Source organism: Marmota marmota, unplaced genomic scaffold (assembly GCF_001458135.2).
Source record: "Marmota marmota marmota unplaced genomic scaffold, marMar, whole genome shotgun sequence".
Classification (NCBI taxonomy): domain Eukaryota; kingdom Metazoa; phylum Chordata; class Mammalia; order Rodentia; family Sciuridae; genus Marmota; species Marmota marmota.
In genome coordinates, this window is record NW_026000119.1 from 1,083,262 (window position 1) to 1,101,769 (window position 18,508).

The window sequence follows — 18,508 nt, forward strand, 5'->3', positions numbered from 1 at the left end:
CCGCTGGTATCGATGAAGTTCTCTCCTCCGCTGCTTTCTGATGACATCAGATCTCTGCCATGTTGGTATCCCATGTGAATGGCAGCATTTCGTTCCCTTTGCCGGGTGACCAAAGCAACGGGTGCGTCCTGACTGGCCCTCACAAGCCCCGTCTCAATCCTGTTGCCACTGCCTATGAAGGCTCGGTTGGTATTTACCTCCACAGTATTCAGCAGGACCCAGACCGAGAAGCAGTTTCCGCAGGTTCTTTATCCCTGGGCCAGAGCAGTTCCGGGAGCCGGAATTCAGCCGCTCCCTGCTCGGTGTATGTTCTGATAAGAGCAGGCTCCAAGAAGCAGTTTCCGCGGGTTATTTAGCACTGAGCCTGAGTAATTTGTCTGCGAGCCGCAGGCGAATGGCAGCCTGAAATTACCTGTTCTATGGCTGAATGAGCTGCCGTCAGTCGAAAACAGGAATGGTGACGTCAGCTCTCCAAGATGGTGGCTGCTGGCTTCCTCTGTGGTCTGACCAGTGTGGAGAACCGAATTGGACCGCTTCCTTCCCCCATCTCAAACCCAGAATTCAGCACTGAGTACGGTGATTTCACAGCTGGCAGAAGCCCGCAGAAACTGCAGCGCTGTATCTTTGCGTTGCTATCTCCTCGTTTCCCAGCGCACGCCTCAGACTCTAGCCGCGGGGCGAATTGCTGAATAAGCAGCGTGACCCTCCGTGCGGACAAATCTCTCGCGTTTGAGCCCCCGTAGCTGATCCTCGTGTGATGGAAATCCTTCCTCTAGGTTTTCCCAATTTTGCTGGAAATTCCTAGCAAGATAGCTTTTAGCCGTTCTAACTCGACATTCTCCCGCACAGTGAAGCGGTACATGGGGGTAATGCACTCCCTTCGCTGCCATCTTCAGAATCCCAGTATGGCCATTTTGACAAAATTAATTCTGCCTATCCAAGAACTTGGGAGGTCTTTCCATCTTCTAAGGTCTTCTGCAATTTCTTTCTTCAGTGTTCTATAATTTTCATTGTAGAGCTCTTTTACCTCCTTGGTTAGATTAATTCTCAAATGTTTTGTTTTGAGCCTTTTTTATTTTTTATTGTGAATGGAATGGTTTTCCTAGTTTCTTCTTTGGCCTATTCACTGTTGGAGTATAGGAAAGCTATTGATTTATGGGTGTTGATCTTGTATTCTGCTACTTTGCTCAACTCATTTATAAGCTCTAGATGTCTTCTGGTGCATTTTGTTGGTTTTTTTTTTATCTTCTAGATATAGGATCATATTATTAGCAAACAGAGATACTTTGATGACTTCTTTTCCTATTTGTAGCCCTTTGATTTCCTTCTCTTGCTTGATTATCTGGCTAATGTTTCAAAGGTTATTTTGAATAGGAGTAGTGAGAGTGAACAGCCTAGTCTTGTTCCTGATTTTAGAAGAAATGCTTTTAGTTTTTCTCCATTTAGTATTGATATTGGCTTTGGGTTTGTCATAAATGGCCTTTATGATGTTAAGTGCCTTTGATGCCTAGCTTCTCCAAGATTTTTAACATGAATGGGTGCTAGATTTTATCAAAAGCCACTTTTGCATCTGTGGGGATGATCCTGTGATTGTTGTCCTTAAGTCTGCTTAATTGGTGAAGTATATTTATTGATTTGCATATGTTGAATCAACCTTGCATCCCTAGAATAAAACCCACTTGACCATTTTTTAATGTAGTATGATAATATTTTATTAAAGACTTTTGCAGGAGAAGGAAGATGGCGGCGAGGGGAGTGCATTGCCCCCGTGTGCTGCTTCACTGTGTGGGAGTATGACAAGTCAGGACGGCTAAAGGAAATCTTGTTAGGAATTTCCAGCAATAGTGGGGTGCTCCGGAACCTGGAGGAAGGATTTCCATCGCACGAGGATCGGCTACGGGGACTCAAACGCGAGAGGTTTGTCGCACGGAGGGTAACACTGCTTATTCAGCAAATCGCCCCGCGGCTAGAGTCTGCAGCGCGCGCTGGGAAACGAGGAGATAGCGACGCAGGGATACAGCGCTGCAGTTTCTGCCAGCCGTGCAAGCACCGTACTCAGTGCTGAATTCTGGGTTCAAGACGGGGGAAGGAAGCGGTCCATCTCGGTTCTCCACACCGGTCAGACCACAGAGGAGGCCAGCAGCCACCATGTTGGAAAGCTGACGTCACCATACCTGTTTTCAACTGACCGCAGCTCATTCAGCCATAGAACAGGTAATTTCAGGCTGCAATTCGCCTGCGGCTTGCAGACAGATTGCTAGGGTTCAGTGCCTGGGTGCTTCTTAGAACCTGATCTTATCGGAGTGAACACCAAGTGCGGGGCGGCCGAGTTCCGGCTCCCGGAACCGTCCCGGAACCGCCCTGGCCCAGGGCCACGGAGCCTGCGGAGGCTGCTTCTTGGACCCTGCTCCTATCAGAGCATACAACAAGCGCTAAGCAGCCGAATTCCGGCTCCCGGAACTGAGCCCGCGGGGACTGCTTCTTGGAGCTTACACTTATAGGAGCTTACACCGAGCACGGAGCGGCCGAGTTCCGGCTCCCGGAACTTCCCTGGACCGGGGCTAGGAGCCCGCGGAAACTGCTTCTCGGTCCGGGTCCTGCTGAGGGCCGGTCAGGACTCACCCGTTGCTTTGGTTGCCCGGCAAGGGGAACGAAATGCTGCCATTCGCATAGGATACCAACATGGCAGAGATCTGATGTCATCAGAAAGCGGCGGAGGAGAGAACTTCATCAATACCAGCGGCGACAGAAACAGTTGGTCTCCTGGTAGGGGGGGTGAGGCACAGACACCCGAGTCTCCTCAATTTGTCGTCGAGCCAGAGGGGAGGAGCCGGGCCGCCGCCAGCGCCCGGAGCAGGCCCAGCGGCTCGCCAGCGTGGTGACCGCGTGACCCCAATTGGAGAGGGGGCGGAGCGGAGCCGCCACCCGCACCCGCAAGGTGGGCAGACCCGCGACCCAGTGGTACATGGGCGTGGTAGGAGGGGCAGGGCAGAGCCGCCGTTCGCGCTTGCAAGGTAAACAGACCTGTGACAGCCTGGCGGGTCAGGCCCAGTGGCCTGCCAGTGTGGTACACACGTCACCCCAACTGGAGTAGGGGCAGAGCAGATCCTTCTCCCACGCCCGGATCAGGCCCTGCCGGTGTGGTGGTCACGTGACCCCAATTGGAGTGGGGGCGGAGCGGAACCGCCACCCGTGCCCGCAGGGTGAGCAGACCTGTGACCAACCTGCAGATCAGGCCCAGGGGTCCGCAGGCGTGGTAGGAGGGGCAGGGCAGATCCGCCGCCCGCGCCTCCAAGGTAGGCAGACCTGCAACAGACCGGCGGATCAGGCCCAGGAGCCTGCCGGCGTGGTACACACACCACCCTAATTGGAGTAGGGGCAGAGCAGAGTCGCCGCCCGTGCCAGGAACAGGCCCAGCGTCCTGCAGGCGGGGTAGTCACGACACCCCAATTGGAGTAGGGGCAGAGCAGAGCCTCCACCCGTGCCCGAAAGGTGGGCAGATCTGCGACCGACCAGCGGGACAGGCCCAGTGGCCTGCCGGTACGACAGACACGTCACCCCATTTGGAGTAGGGGCAGAGTAGAGCCGCCGCCCGCGCCTGCAGGGTAGGCAAACCTGCAACCGACCGGCGGATCAGGCCCGGTGGCCTGCCGGCGTGGTACACTCGTCACCCCAATTGGAGTAGGGGCAGAACAGAGCCGCCGCCAGCGCCCAGAACAGGCCCAGTGACCTGCCGGCGTGGTAGCCACGACACCCCAATTGGAATAAGGAGAGAGCAGAGCCGCCGCCCGCGCCTGCAGGAAAGATACGCAAGCAGTATGAAAAGACAAGGAAAGAAAGGACCACAAGCAATGCAGGTCAACGCAACTTTAGAAGAGGTAACAGCTGCAGCAGATGGAATGTCAGATAAAGAATTCAGGATATACATGCTTCAGATGATCTGGAGTATCAAGGAAGACATTAAACAGCAAAATCAGACAATGAAAGATCACTTCGACAATGAATTACGCAAACAAATCCAGGAAGCAAAGGATCAACTATACAGGGAGATAGAGGTTATAAAAAACAAACAAACAGAAATCCTAGAAATGCAGGAAGCAATAAACCAACTTAAAAACTCAATGGAGAATACTACCAGCAGAGTAGAACACTTAGAAGATAGAACATCAGACAATGAAGACAAAGTATTTCAACTGGAAAAGAACATAGACAGCTCAGCAAGACTGTTAAGAAACCATGAGCAGAACATCCAAGAAATATGGGATAACATTAAGAGACCAAACTTAAGAGTCATTGGGATACAGGAAGGTACAGAGCTCCAAACCAAAGGAATGAGCAGTCTATTCAATGAAATAATACGAGAAAACTTCCCAGACTTGAAGAATGAGACAGAATCCCAAATCCTAGAAGCCTACAGGACGCCGAATGTGCAAAATCATAAGAGATCCACACCTAGACACATTATAATGAAGATGCCCAACATACAGAATAAGGAGAGAATTTTAAAAGCTACAAGAGAAAGGAAGCAGATTACATTTAGGGGTAAGCCAATCAGGATAACAGCTGATCTTTCAACACAGACTCTGAAAGCTAGAAGATCCTGGAATAACATATTTCAAACACTGAAAGAAAATGGGTTCCAACCAAGAATTGTGTATCCAGCGAAATTAAGCTTCAGGATGGAAGATGAAATTAAAACCTTCCACGATAAACAAAAGTTTAAAGAATTCGCAGCTAGAAAACCATCTCTTCAAAACATCCTCGCCAAAGCATTACAGGAAGAGGAAATGGAAAATAACAATGAAAACCAACAGTGGGAGGTAGGACAGTAAAGGGGGGGAAAATAATCAAAGAGGAAAACAAACCATGTTTAGTAACAGAAATAAACAAATATGGCTGGAAGAACAACCCATATCTCAATAATAACCCTAAATGTTAATGGCTTAAACTCACCAATTAAGAGACACAGGCTAGTAGAATGGATCACAAAACAAGACCCAACAATATGCTGCCTACAGGAGACGCATTTGATAGGAAAAGACATACATAGGCTGAAGGTGAAAGGTTGGGAAAAATCATATCACTCATATGGACTTCGGAAACAAGCAGGAGTGTCCATACTCATATCAAATAAAATAGATTTCAAGCCAAAGTTAATCAAAAGGGATAAAGAGGGACACTACATACTGCTTAAGGGAACCATACACCAACAAGACATAACAATCATAAATATTTATGCCCCAAACAATGGTGCAGCTATGTTCGTCAAACAAACTCTTCTCAAGTTCAAGAGTCTAATAGACCACCATACCATAATCATGGGAGACTTCAACACACCTCTCTCGCCACTGGACAGATCTTCCAAACAAAAGTTGAATAAGGAAACTATAGAACTCAATAACACTATTAATAACCTAGACCTAATTGACATATATAGAGTATACCACCCAACATCAAGCAGTTACACTTTTTTCTCAGCAGCACATGGATCCTTCTCAAAAATAGATCATATATTATGTCACAGGGCAACTCTTAGACAATATAAAGGAGTAGAGATAATACCATGCATCTTATCTGATCATAATGGAATGAAACTGAAAATCAACGATAAAAGAAGGAAGGAAAAAGCATACATCACTTGGAGAATGAACAATAGGTTACTGAATGATCAATGGGTTATAGAAGACATCAAGGAGGAAATTAAAAAATTCTTAGAGATAAATGAAAACACAGACACAACATATCGGAATCTATGGGACACATTGAAAGCAGTTCTAAGAGGAAAATTCATTGCTTGGAGTTCATTCCTTAAAAAAAGAAAAAACCAACAAATAAATGATCTCATACTTCATCTCAAAATCCTTGAAAAAGAAGAGCAAAACAACAGCAAAAGAAGTAGAAGGCAAGAAATAATGAAAATCAGAGCTGAAATTAATGAAATCGAAACAAAAGAAACAATTGAAAAAATTGACAAAACTAAAAGTTGGTTCTTTGAAAAAATAAACAAAATCGACAGACCCTTAGCGATGCTAGCGAAGAGAAGAAGAGAGAGAACTCAAATTACTAGCATACGGGATGAAAAAGGCAATATCACAACAGACACTTCAGAAATACAGAAGATAATCAAAAACTATTTTGAATCCTTATACTCCAATAAATTAGAAGATAGTGAAGGCATAGATAAATTTCTTAAGTCATATGATCTGCCCAGATTGAGTCAGGAGGATATAGACAACCTAAACAGACCAATATCAATTGAGGAAATAGAAGAAACCATCAAAAGACTACCAACTAAGAAAAGCCCAGGACCGGATGGGTATACAGCAGAGTTTTACAAAACCTTTAAAGAGGAACTAATACCAATACTTTTCAAGCTACTTCAGGAAATAGAAAAAGAGGGAGAACTTCCAAATTCATTCTACGAGGCCAACATCACCCTGATACCTAAACCAGACAAAGACACTTCAAAGAAAGAAAACTACAGACCAATATCTCTAATGAACCTAGATGCAAAAATCCTCAATAAAATTCTGGCGAATCGGATACAAAAACATATCAAAAAAATTGTACACCATGATCAAGTAGGATTCATCCCTGGGATGCAAGGCTGGTTCAATATACGGAAATCAATAAATGTTATTCACCACATCAATAGACTTAAAAATAAGAACCATATGATCATCTCGATAGATGCGGAAAAAGCATTCGACAAAGTACAGCATCCCTTTATGTTCAAAACTCTAGAAAAACTAGGGATAACAGGAACATACCTCAATATTGTAAAAGCAATCTATGCTAAGCCTCAGGCTAGCATCATTCTGAATGGAGAAAAACTGAAGGCATTCCCTCTAAAATCTGGAACAAGACAGGGATGCCCTCTCTCTCCACTTCTGTTCAACATAGTTCTCGAAACACTGGCCAGAGCAATTAGACAGACGAAAGAAATTAAAGGCATCAAAATAGGAAAAGAAGAACTTAAATTATCACTATTTGCAGATGATATGATTCTATACCTAGCAGACCCAAAAGGCTCTACAAAGAAACTATTAGAGCTAATAAATGAATTCAGCAAAGTGGCAGGATATAAAATCAACACGCATAAATCAAAGGCATTCCTGTATATCAGCGACAAATCCTCTGAAATGGAAATGAGGACAACCACTCCATTCACAATATCTTCAAAAAAAATAAAATACTTGGGAATCAACCTAACAAAAGAGGTGAAAGACTTATACAATGAAAACTACAGAACCCTAAAGAGAGAAATAGAAGAAGATCTTAGAAGATGGAAAAATATACCCTGTTCATGGATAGGCAGAACTAACATCATCAAAATGGCGATATTACCAAAAGTTCTCTATAGGTTTAATGCAATGCCAATCAAAATCCCAACGGCATTTCTTGTAGAAATAGAGAAAGCAATCATGAAATTCATATGGAAAAATAAAAGACCCAGAATAGCAAAAACAATGCTAAGCAGGAAGTGTGAATCAGGCGGTATAGCGATACCAGACTTCAAACTATACTACAGAGCAATAGTAACAAAAACAGCATGGTACTGGTACCAAAACAGGCGGGTGGACCAATGGTACAGAATAGAGGACACAGAAACCAATCCACAAAACTACAACTATCTTATATTTGATAAAGGGGCTAAAAGCATGCAATGGAGGAAGGATAGCATCTTCAACAAATGGTGCTGGGAAAACTGGAAATCCATATGCAACAAAATGAAACTGAATCCCTTTCTCTCGCCATGCACAAAAGTTAATTCAAAATGGATCAAGGAGCTTGATATCAAATCAGAGACACGCCGTCTGATAGAAGAAAAAGTTGGCTACGATCTACATACTGTGGGGTCGGGCTCCAAATTCCTCAATAGGACACCCATAGCACAAAAGTTAATAACTAGAATCAACAAATGGGACTTACTCAAACTAAAAAGTTTTTTCTCAGCAAAAGAAACAATAAGAGAGGTAAATAGGGAGCCTACACCCTGGGAACAAATCTTTACTCCTCACACTTCAGATAGAGCCCTAATATCCAGAGTATACAAAGAACTCAAAAAATTAGACAATAAGAGAACAAACAACCCAATCAACAAATGGGCCAAGGACCTGAACAGACACTTCTCAGAGGAGGACATACAGTCAATCAACAAGTACATGAAAAAATGCTCACCATCTCTAGCTGTCAGAGAAATGCAAATCAAAACCACCCTAAGATACCATCTCACTCCAGTAAGATTGGCAGCCATTATGAAGTCAAACAACAACAAGTGCTGGCGAGGATGTGGGGAAAAGGGTACACTTGTACATTGCTGGTGGGACTGCAAATTGGTGCAGCCAATTTGGAAAGCAGTATGGAGATTTCTTGGAAAGCTGGGAATGGAGCCACCATTTGACCCAGCTATTCCCCTTCTTGGTCTATTCCCTAAAGACCTAAAAAGAGCATGCTACAGGGACACTGCTACATCGATGTTCATAGCAGCACAATTCACAATAGCAAGACTGTGGAACCAACCTAGATGCCCTTCAATAGACGAATGGATAAAAAAAATGTGGCATTTATACACAATGGAGTATTACTCTGCATTAAAAAATGACAAAATCATAGAATTTACAGGGAAATGGATGGCATTAGAGCAGATTATGCTAAGTGAAGCTAGCCAATCCCTAAAAAACAAATGCCAAATGTCTTCTTTGATATAAGGAGAGTAACTAAGAACAGAGTAGGGACGAAGAGCAGGAGAAGAAGATTAACATTTAACAGGGATGAGAGGTGGGAGGGAAAGGGAGAGAGAAGGGAAATTGCATGGTAATAGAAGGAGACCCTCAGGGTTATACAGTGGAGGGGGGAGGATAGGAAAGGCAGCGGAGCACAACAGACACTAGTATGGCAATATGTAAATCAATCGATGTGTAACCGATGTGATTCTGCAATCTGTGTATGGGGTGAAGGTGGGAGTTCATAACCCACTTGAATCAAAGTGTGGAATATGATATATCAAGAAATTTGTAATGTTTTGAACAACCCACAATAAAAAAAAAAAGACTTTTGCATCCAAGTTCATCAGGGATATTGGTCTGTAGTTTTCTTTGTTTGATGCATCTTTGTCTGGTTTTGGTATCAGGGTTACACTGGCTTTAGAGAATATTTGAAAGTATTCCTTCCCTTTCAATTTCTTGGAATAATTTGAGGAATACTGGTTTATTTCTTCTATAAAGTTCTAGTATAACTCAGGTGAGAATCCATCCAGTTCTGAACTTTTCTATTTTGAAAAGTTTTTAATTGCTGTTTCAGTTTCATTAATTGATATTGGTCTGCTTAGGTTTTTCTATATCTTCCTGGTTCAATTTGGGCAGGTCATATATGTCTAGAAATTTGTCAATGTCTCCCATATTTTCCAGTTTATTTGAGTATAAATTTTCAAAATAGTTTCTGATGCTCCTCTGGATTTCAGAAGGGTATGTGATATCTCCTTTTTCATTTCTAATTTTATTGATTTGGGTCTTCTCTCTGTGTCTTGGTTAGCATTTGTCAATCTTACTTATTTTTTTCAAAGAACAACTCTTCATTGAATTGATCCTTTGTATTTTCTTAATTCTGAATTTCATTAATTTCAGCTCCAATCTTAATTATTTCCTGTCTTCTACTGGTTTGGGAATTAGTTTGTTCTTTTATTCCTAATTCCTTTTTTTTTAAGAGAGAGAGACAGAGAGAGAGAGAGAGAGAATTTTAATATTTATTTTTTAAAAAATTTTCGGCGGACACAACATCTTTGTTTGTATGTGGTCCAGAGGATCAAACCCAGGCCGCACGCATGCCAGGCCAGCACGCTACCGCTTGAGCCACATCCCCAGCCCATATTCCTAATTCCTTTAGGTGGAGCATAAGCTTATTTATTTTGAATCTATTTTTTTTTAATTTTTATTGTTGGTTGTTCAAAACATTACATAGCTCTTGATATATCATATTTCACACTTTGATTCAAGTGGGTTATGAACTCCCATTTTTACCCCGTATACAGATTGCAGAATCACATCAGTTACACATCCATTGATTTACATATTGCCATACTAGTGTCTGTTGTATTCTGCTGCCTTTCCTATCCTCTACTATCCCCCCTCCCCTCCCCTCCCCTCTCTATTTTTTAATATAGGCATCCAGTGCTATAAATTTTCCTCTTAGAATGCTTTTATACTGTCCTAGATATTTTGATATGTTGTATCTTTGTTCTCATTTGTTTCTAAGAATTTCTTGGTATCCACTCTCACTTTTTTTTAATCCATTCTTCACTTAAAAGAGTATTATTCAATCAAATGTATGTTTACATTTTTCTTGCCACTGACTTCTAGTTTATTCAATTATGATCTAATAGTATACATGGGATTATATTTATTTTTTCACATTTACTAAGATTTACTTTGTGACCTAGAAAGTTGTCTATTTTGGGAAAAGTTACATGAGCTGCTGAGAAGAGGGTAAGTTCTGCTGTTTTGGGTGAAATATTCTATAGATATATGTTAGGTTCATTTGATTTACAGTATTATTTAGGTTAGAGATAGATTTATTGATTTTTATATTTTGATGACATATTAGTGGTAAGTGTGTGTTGAAATCAACCAGTATGAGTGTTGGGGTCTATCTGAGATTTAATGCCATGGAGTATTTTTTTAATGTAATTGGGTTTGGTGACATTTGGGACATAAATATTTACTATCATGATATCTTCTTGTTGGGTCATTTCCTTTACCAGGATAGAATGGCCTTCTTTGTCTCTTCTGATTTATTTTTGCTTGAAATCTTTTTTGTCAGATATAAAAAGACCTACCATCACTTGTTTTTAGAGTCTGATTGTATACTATATTTTTTCCCATCATTTTATCTTCAGCCTGTGGGTATCTTTGCCTACGAGTCTCTTGTAAACAGCATATAATTGGATCTTGATTCCTAATCCATTGTGCTAACTAACCTATGCCTTTTAATTTGTGAGTTGAAATTATTAATATTCAGTGTTAGTGTGGATATGTGTTTGTGGTTTATTGCCATTTTGGCTTTTTTGCTATATTTAATACTGTCTTGATTCTCATTTTGTTTCTCAACTGAGAAACAGTAAATTTCTTTCTCAGTTCCTCTGTGTGAAATTTGTCTTTGAGTATTCTTTGTAGTGCTGATTTGGTGAACATTAATTCTTTAACTTTATTCTTGTTGTGAAAAGTTTTTATTTCCCCTTGAATCTGAAACTGAGTTTTACCAGGTATAGTAAACTTGGCTGACAGTTGTTTACTTTTAGAGCTTGGAATATCTTGTCCCAGGCTCTCTTTGATTTTAGGGTCTGAATTGAGAAATCAGATGTGAGCCATATTGGTTTGCCTCTAAATGTTACCTGATTTTTCTCACTTGCAGGTTTTTAGTATTTTTTTCTTATTTTCTATGTTAGTTGTTCTCATTTGATTATATCTATTTTGGGTCCTGTATGCCTCCTAAATGTGAATGTCTATCTCATTCTGACATGGGAAAAGTGTTCTGTAATTATTTCATTGAAAATGTGCTTAATGCCTGTAGCTTGTGTCTCCATCTCTTCTATCCCAATGATTCTTAGGTTCAGTCTCTTGATGTTGTCCCAGAGTTTGTATATTCTGATCATATTCTATCTTTTTTCCCCTTTACTGTATTATCTGTACTCAAGTTCATATACCTTCAAGTCATCAAGGGCTGAAGTTCTCTTTTCTATATAATCAATCTGTTTGTGATGCTTTCAAGTGAATTTTTAATATGATTGATTGTGTCTTTCATTCTCATTAGTTTTGATTGGTTTCTTTTCAGTGTTTCTAGTTCTTTATTGAAATGTTATTTCATCTCCTGTATTTGTTCTCTTCATTCCTTAGATCTTATTTTAGTTATTGAAGATTTTAATAATCAGTTTTTATAATGTTTCTCTGGCATTTTACCCACTTCAATATCAGTGGGATCCTTTTTTGTGAAGGTGGAGGGAGATTTGTTTGCCTGTTTCCTCATATTTTCAGAGGTTTTGATCTTATGCATCAATTGAGATGGATTCCCCTTCCTCTTTTATATACATGTCCTTCCATGTGCAATCATCTTATTTGTTCTGGGACTTCTCTCTGTTTTTAATACATGAGTAGATGTTAAGGATGAGGCCTGAGCTCCCTCTCTGTTCCTCCATGGGTCCTGGTTCTTGGTTGGGGGATGGGGGGTTGTCTCAATTTTTTGAGTTGGTATAATGTATTGGCTCAGATGGGGCTTGAATGTGTATGGAGTGAGATTCACTGTTACTTGATTGAGATCTGAGTGTTTCTTGGCAGCAGAATCTCTACTCTGTGATCTTGAAGAGTCCCAATCTGTTTCCAGCCCCTCTTAGAGGGAGTGGGGAGCCAGGAATGACATTAATGTCAGCAACAGATGAACAGCTTTTAGATAAATGTCTGATGTCTACTTTGCCATCTGTAACACTAATTGCCACCTATATAGATATGGTGGGGTCTGCATTTAATAGTAGTGTCAACAATAAAAGACCATGAGTTCGATCAGGCATTCAACAAGAAGTGTCTACTATGTTTTCCACTGTATTAATAATCACAACATTTTGAGTGGGGTAGGAATTACATAATTCACAAAATTTCTATTATTTAGTGGGATTACAGTTTCTTACGTATGAGAAAATAGGGTAGGAAGGCAGAGGAAGTTTGAAGTGTTTGAAAAAGTGATCAGAGGAGAAGGAGAAGATAGCAAGCAGGTGTCAGCTGTAAACAAGAAGGAATAATAAGTTAACTGAAAATGATGAAAAGAGAGCAGAGGAGGGAACAGGAATTTTGGCTGTTACTGGGGAAAGAGAGTAAAGAGGGGAACACTGAAGGGCCCAGAACCTAGGTATAAACAAACCAGCAAATGTAAGATCAAAACAAATTGAGCCCCATGTAATTGTACCCCACCTAAGTCTAATCTGGGCTGAATAACGAACATATGCAGAAGATCAATTAATGTGTAAGTTAGGTTATATGAATATATACATAATGTATATATTCAAACACATCTGCACAGTGAGCACATACACAACCACGCAGCATACTTACATGCACAAGAAATCATGCATAATGGGAAAAAAATGAAGAATAATACAATATGATGAAATGATATTGAAAAAAAAGTCAAAATTTTAAAAAGTAAAAAATGGGAACATAGAGAAGAAAGAAATAAGAAGAAAAAAGAAAGAAAAAGGGAAAAAATCTGAATGAGAGACAGAGGGCTTGTTTCTGCTGTGATGATTAAATCTGGTTGGAAGGGATGGATTTCAGTCTTCAAATTTATTTTTGGCTCTGTATTTTTAGCCACTATCCTTGTATTCCTCACCTAGCTGCCAGCCCAGGTGTAGTAGCTCTCAGCTTCCAATCTCCCAGCACTCGGTGGGATAAACTAGGGAATGCTGATGAATTGGGTAATCCTGTAGCAGGGCTGATGTAGAGTTCTAGCTTGGAGTTTCTACTTGTTGGGATTTGGACTTCAGTGAGTTTGGAGCTCTGCTGGTGGATATTTGAAATTCGGTTCCTTCTTCCTATTGGTGTGGAGCCTCCTCTCTCTGCTGGGCTTCTGGATTTCTGGGGCTTCATGAAAAAAATCCACTTTTAGGACATAGGGACTAACCCTCCATGGATTTTACCTGCTATGGATGTGACTTACTGAGTACCCACCTAGAATGCGGATGCGCGTGGGTGGCGGTGGTGTCTTTGCAATAACTCTTATGGAATGCCAACCGTTATGGGAGTTTTCTCCCTTGGAATCCACAGGCTGAATGGTCCAGGTTAAATGATCTTTGTGCCTGTTTCAGTCTCTCTGGTTCAGGCACCCTCGGAATTTTTTCATCAGCTACTGGTAACTTCCTTCATAGTCCCCAATCACCTGCCTTTGTTCACAGCTGCAAGAAGCTGCGCAGGGACAGCATTCAGTGCCTGAGAATATTTTCCCCACCTGCCAGTGTGCTTCGCCCTCCAGAAGGCTTTCTGCTCCAGGTTCGCTGTCCGCAAGGACCGCTTTTATCCCCGCAGACAGTTTTGGATTTGTTTTCACTGAGACTCTTTCCCTACCAACGCTGTGCCCATTAATATCAGTCTTCCTCTGTAAACCACAGGTTTCCCCAAGTCAATTTTTCTTTATTTTTTAATTTCTTTATTCCCAGCCCCTGTCTTGCTGTGCTAGCAGCCAGAGCAGGCGCGCCTCTAATGTATTATTTTTTATGCTCAAGTTACCAACTTCCTGTAGCTCTATGAATTTCTTTAGCAGTTCAGTATTATGTTTCAGTGAGGTTCCTTTCTTTCTCACCTCGCTGAGGAGCAGTTTTCCCGCTGAGGAACTGCTAGGCCATGCTTCCTTCCTCTGTTCTGCCATCTTGTCTTATTAAATTTTGGGGTTTTTTACTATGTTATCAGGCTGAAGGTTTTCCAAATCTTTACATTTTGCTTCACCCTTAATTATGAATTCCATCTTTAAATCATTTCTCTTTTCTTGCATTTTACTATAGCAGTTAAGTTGTGCGGCATCCTGAATGCTTTGCTCAGGTATTTCTTCTCTCAAATATCCTATTCATTAGTTTTTTGTTGTTGTTGTTGTTGTTGTTGTTTTTTGTACTGATGACTGAATCCAGGGGTGCTTAACCCACTGAGCCACATCCCCAGCAAAATATATATATATATATATATATATATATATATATTTTTTTTTTTTTAAGAGACAGGGTCTCACTGAGTTGCTAAGTACCTCACTAAATTGCTGAGACTGGCTTTGAACTTCCCAGCCTCATCCTTACAAGCCACTGGGATTACAGGGCTGTGCTGGGTTTATAAATCTTAAATTATGCTTTCCACAAAGTCTTGAATAAGAGTCATAATTCATCCAAGTTATTTCCCACTTTATAACACAGATGGCCTTTCCTCCAGTTTCCAGTAAGAAAATGGTCATTTATGTCCATCTCTTGTGCTCCCCCCACCCCCTCTCTCTATTTCCTTGCAGTACAGGAAATCCAATGCAAGCCTCTGGCATGCTAGGCAAGTGCTCTACCACTGAGCTACATTCCCAGCATTTTTATTTTTGTTATTTTCTAATTTTGAGGCAAGGTCTCACTAAGTTGCCCAGGAAGGCCTAGAACTTGTGATCCTCCTGCTTCAGCCTCCTGAATAGCTGGGATTACAGCTGTCTACCACAGGCCTGGCCTTTCTACCAGCATTCTGGTTATGACCACTTAGATGATCACTAAAAATACTGAGGCTTTCCATACAGCTCTTCTCTTATGAACTCTCAACAGAATCGTCCTTAATGCTCTATGTTCATGATGATGTAGGCTTTTCTTCTAGCACCCATTTCAAAACTTCCAGCCTCTACCTTTAACCTAGTCCCAAAGCTGCTTCCACACACGTAAGTATTTGTTAGACAAATACCTCAGGTCTCTGTATTAATTCTGTTTTAATCCACTTTTGCTACTATAACAAAATATTATAGACTGTACAATTAATAAGCAATGCAGAATTACTTCTTATATTTCTGGGGCTAGGAATTCCAAGATCAAGGCAGTGACATTTCAGTTTTCTGGTAGTGACTGCTTTCTGCTTTCAAGATGGTATCTTGGATGCTATATCCTCATATAGAAGGAGGTAGAAGGGTAAAAAGTACCAAATCCTCCCTGTCATTTTATAATGTCATGTGTGACCTAAACACCTCCCCAAAAGCTTTATCTCCAACCATAATGACACTGTATACATTCAGATCAGAGAAAGTAGCATTATAATCACCATCCTAAGATCTTGTTGATAATGTGGTCCAAGAAGAACCTTCCTTCAGCTTTGGGATGTCTGTGTGTGTGTGTGTGTGTGTGTGTGTGTGTGTGTGTAGAAGTAAATCTGAAAGTACCAATTATATGAATCGTATTCTTGGTGCTAAACATAATATTTATTAAAGCATTTCTTTCATTAAGGCTTTTCTAGAAGTAACAATATTTTTTAAATTTATGAAATAAAAACTGATAAGATAGGATGAATACCCCACTCTCAACCCAGGTACCTTTTGAGAGAAAATTGGGATTTTCATGTTCTATCTTTATATTAATTTTCTAAAAATAAATATAATAAAAAAGGAAAATGCTAACATTGGTTAAACATCAGCTAGGTGCTAAAGAATTCTTATTATTAATTTATTTAATGCTCTGAATAGCCCTGAGAGTTATACATCACTCCAGCCATTTTAAAAACACAAAACCGGAGCTGGGCACGATGGCACACACCTGTAATCCCAGCAGCTCTGGAGGTTAAGGCAGGAGGATCCTGAGTTCAAATCCAGCCTCAGAAAAGCAAGATCCTGTTTCTAAATATAATACAAAATAGGGCTGGGAATGTGGCTCAGTGGTCGAGTGACCCTGAGTTCAACCCCTGGTGCCCCTTCCCCAAAAAAAGGGAAAACTTAAAAATTTAGACAATAATTATCTTTTTCTGAGCCACACCACTAGTGAGTGGCAGAGCCACAAAACTGAGTCAATCTTTGAGCATCCCATAATGTTCAGAGGCTTTGGAAGTTGTTTATTCCAGAAGCATGGGCACTTCCATGGCCAGAGGACAGAAGCACAAGAGGACCTGGCCATACAGGTCAAAGAAGAGAGCCAGATAGATTGTGAAAAGCATAGTTTCAATTAAAACAAGCTAAAGCAAAGTTTTGCTCATTTTAAGCACATCATGTCTTCATCATCCGTGTTTCTTCAGAACAGAATATTGTATTTCACTCAGGCATGGACTTGAAATTTGAATGGTCATCAAAAGCAGAAACTCAAGAATAGTGATTTGGAAGAGGTGCTATCAAAATCTCAGAATCTCCAGTACAGAGCAATGTAAAGGCCACACAAGAACAACCTCACCAAAGAGAATACAGAAGCTAGAGCCACATTTGTTTGTGTTCATTTGTTCTTGGGAAAGAACATGATAAAGAATACTAATAGGGCCGGGGTTGTGGCTCCATGTTAGAGCACTTGCCTCACATGTGTGAGGCACTGGGTTCAATTCTCAGCACCAGATTTAAATAAATGAATAAAATAAAGGTCCATTAATAATTTTAAAATGTTTTAATTAAAAAAAGAATATTAATAGTATCTTAGCATGTAAATGTGTGCAATACCACAGCAAAATCACCTTTCCACTGAATTTGTGGCTGTTTTAAAGCGCAGGGAAAAAACTGCTATAAAAGGAAAAGTCTTGAGAATTTATTTCTGGTCATAGCACCTACATGTTCAATACTCACTAAATAACTAGTTGGGCCTTCTATTAAAGAATAACTTTAGATAGAATAGTGAAATACCAAAAATTGATCAGGAGGCTAAGAATTTGTCATGTACAATATTCACTTTTTAAAACTCCTTCCCTAAATTGCAAATGTTGAAATAAAAATTTCACTTTTCTGTTCTCTGTTTGTATTATATGTGAATTTTACCTTAAATTTTAATATGAATCATTGTAATGTGAAAACCCCTAATTTAACTGGGTACATAGAAGTACTCAATATTAAAGAAGCAAGAGGACCTTGGGTTTCTTCTCTCTCCTCCTGTGGTCACATTGTGTGTGATCCAGAAAGAATTCAAGCGGCTTGGTTGTAAAACCCACAGCAGTGGTAGCATTGTCTAGTTTTTATTATAAAAGTTGCATATGTTCATGGTTTTAAATATTTAAATATTATCAAGTTATATTTTTTAAAAGCCTCTCTCTACCCATTCAAAACTTCCTCCACCATAGATTTTTTGTATGTGTATCTTGCCAGTTGTGCATACAAGTACACATAGCTTTTTTTTTTTTCTTTACATAAATCAGATTATACCCTACGTACCCTTTACAACTCTCTTCAAAAGAAAAGCTATACAACCAGGTTTGTTTTAACACTTGTCAAATTTTTAAAGTTAAAAGATTCCATAAAGTTAAATTTTTTTTCAAAGAAAAATTCACTTTATTAGCACACCAACATATAAAAGAAAACATCTGGAGTCCCACCTTTATAGCCCCAAATAGGAACTAAGATAACAACATGGTTTAAAATTATATAGAGAGTCTTTGACTGACATGGGTGTGAAAGCAGCACACAGTCAGCAGAAACTGTAGTTCGAATTTCAGATTTTGATCTTTTCCCTTGTTAGTGATTTGTGATATGATATTCTCTTGGGATAATGGGCAGCACTAGTGAGCCACAGTTTCCAGTTCATTCTGTGGTCACAGTCACAATAGAAAACAGCCAATACCCTACACTGTACTGTGTTGCTAAGCTATGACATTCAGTAGGTTAGTTGTATTAAGTGCATTGCCAAACGATGATACTTCAACTTACAGTGGGTTTATTGGGATATAACACCATCGTAAGTTAAGGAGCCCCTTTATATTCAGAGCTAAGTCACATCTCCTGGAAATTAAAATCTCATTAGTAATTCAGTTCAGGATCAACTCCTCTTGCTCCTCTTCTCTTATAATAT